The sequence below is a fragment of the Penaeus monodon genome, chromosome 3 (assembly GCF_015228065.2).
Source record: "Penaeus monodon isolate SGIC_2016 chromosome 3, NSTDA_Pmon_1, whole genome shotgun sequence".
NCBI lineage: Eukaryota > Metazoa > Arthropoda > Malacostraca > Decapoda > Penaeidae > Penaeus > Penaeus monodon.
Genome location: NC_051388.1, coordinates 15,376,533 through 15,379,032, shown reverse-complemented (window position 1 = coordinate 15,379,032; position 2,500 = coordinate 15,376,533).

The window sequence follows — 2,500 nt, the reverse complement described above, 5'->3', positions numbered from 1 at the left end:
ATATATATCTTCCTCTCTCTCCCTCCTTTCTCTCTCTCTGTTTTCCTCCTCCCCTCCCACTCTCCTCGCTCTCTCTCTCTCTCTCTTCTTGTGGAATCGAGAAAATAATAATCAGAGAGATAGCGATCACACGGAGACATATATCCTCTCGCCAGTGTTCGCATGTAGGAGAATTCCTCGATCTAAGATTTTTTCTTGAGGAGGGAGCGAGTGAGGGAGGAATGAGGGAGGGAGGGAGGAGAGGGAGAGAGGGAGGGAGGTAGAGAGGGAGGTAGAGAGGAAGGGAAGAAGGCAGGGAAGGGGGGAGGCAAGCAGGATGGGAGGGAAACAGGTAGGGGGGAGGTAGGAAGGGAGAGAGGCAGCCAGGGAGGGAGAAGAGGAAAGGAAATATGAGAGAGAGAGAGAGAGAGAGAGAGAGAGAGAGAGAGAGAGAGAGAGAGAGAGAGAGAGAGAGAGAGAGAGAGAGAGAGAGAGAGAGAGAGAGAGAGATTAGGGAGGGTGGGAGGGAGGGAGGGAGATTGGGAGGGAGGGAGGGAGGGAGGGAAGGAGGGAGGGAGGGAGGGAGGTTGGAGGGGAAGACACAAGGGTACGAAATTGGGAAGGAGAATGAAGGAAGAAGCAAGGGGGGGCATGACGATTCGGCGAAGATATAAACATATGCATATTTTTTTCTAGTTGATTACTGTCTTTGATGTTAGCGCGGTTGTAATTAACAAGACAGAATCTTGTTGGGGAAAACGTGCGTGTGTTTAGGGGCAAGTTATGAATACCAGTGTAAAAGTGAGAAGGAAGATGATTGTGATAATATCTACATTTAAATACTGATATCCATATCTGTATCTGAATCTTTATCTGTATCTATCTATCTATTTCTCTTTCTCTCATTCTCTCTCTCTCTCTCTCTCTCTCATTCTTCCTACGTGTCTATATACAACTTATATGTTATACATAAATGAAGCCTACGTTACATACACTGTAATATATTTGTACATATATGTAAAAAACCTCCGTTTTTTTGCACTACCTCGCTCTAATTAATAACCAGAGGGGTATTTGTCTTAGGAGTGTATTCTAATAGTCACAAGAAAACCCTTTCTCCCCCAGGCCCCCTCCCCTTTCCCCCCCAAAAAAAAGGAAAAATACACACAAACAGAGAAGATGAGGCGCTTTGAAAACTCGTAGACAATGCGGAGTCCTTTTCCCAAGGGATGTGCAATGATTACGAACTCCCGAGACTTATAACACATACTCTTCTCCCTCCTCCCCCTCCTCTCTCTCTTCTGGGTTCTCTTTCTTTCTATTTTTCTATATTCTGTCTGTCTGTTTGTCTATCTGTCTGCCTGTCTCTGGTCTATCTCTTTTACTGTTCTCTCTCTCTCTATCTTTTTCTCTGTCTATCACTCTCTCTCTCTATTTCTCTCTCTCTCTCTCTCTCTCTCTCTCTCTCTCTCTCTCTCTCTCTCTCTCTCTCTCTCTCTCTCTCTTTCTCTCTCTTCCTCTTTCTCCCTCCCTTCCTCCTCCCTCTCTCTTCCCTCCCTTTCTCCTCCTTCCTCCCCTCTTTCCCACCTCTCGATCTCCTTCCCTCCTTCCCTCCCTCCCTTGCACCCCTTCCCACCCTCCCCTCCCCCTCCCGTCACACCCGCTCTCCCTCTCCCCACCTGATCTCTCCTTTCTTCTTCTCCTCCTTCTTCCTTTTTATCTTCAGACCCTGAAACACGTCGACTCCTATTATACTTCACACGAACTCGCAGCTCTTTGGTATTACACATATAGCTTTCGGATGATTTCTTACCTGGCGAGTCTTACCTGGCGGTCGTTGACAGATTTCTTGCACTGCCGTTGTTGGTTCCATCGGTATGATCATTGTCGTTATTTGTTGTTGTTATCATTGTTGCTATTATTGTTACTGTTGTTATGGTTACTGTTGTGATTGTTGTTGTTGTTGTTGTTGTTGTTGTTGTTGTTGTTGTTGTTGTTGTTGTTGTTGTTGTTGTTGTTGTTGTTGTTATTATTATTATTATTATTATTATTATTATTATTATTATTATTATTATATTATTATTATTATTATTGTTATTATTATTATCAATATTATTATCATCATTATTATTGCTATCATTATCATCATTATAATAATAATACATATTTTTACTATTATCATTGTTATTATTGTTATTGTTATTATCATTATCAACATTGATGTTATTACTACTACTGCCACTACTACTACTACTATTACTACTACTATAATTATTAATTCTATAATCGTTACTATCATTATCAATATTATTGCAACCATTATCCTAAATGCTATCATGAGTATCATTATTGTTATTGGCACCATCATTATTGATATCATCATTATGATTATCATTATTATTACTATGCTATTATTATTATTATTGTTATCATTATTATTATTATTATCATCATTATTAATATTATTATTAATATTATCATTACCTTTATTATCTTTACCGTCATCATCATTATCATCATC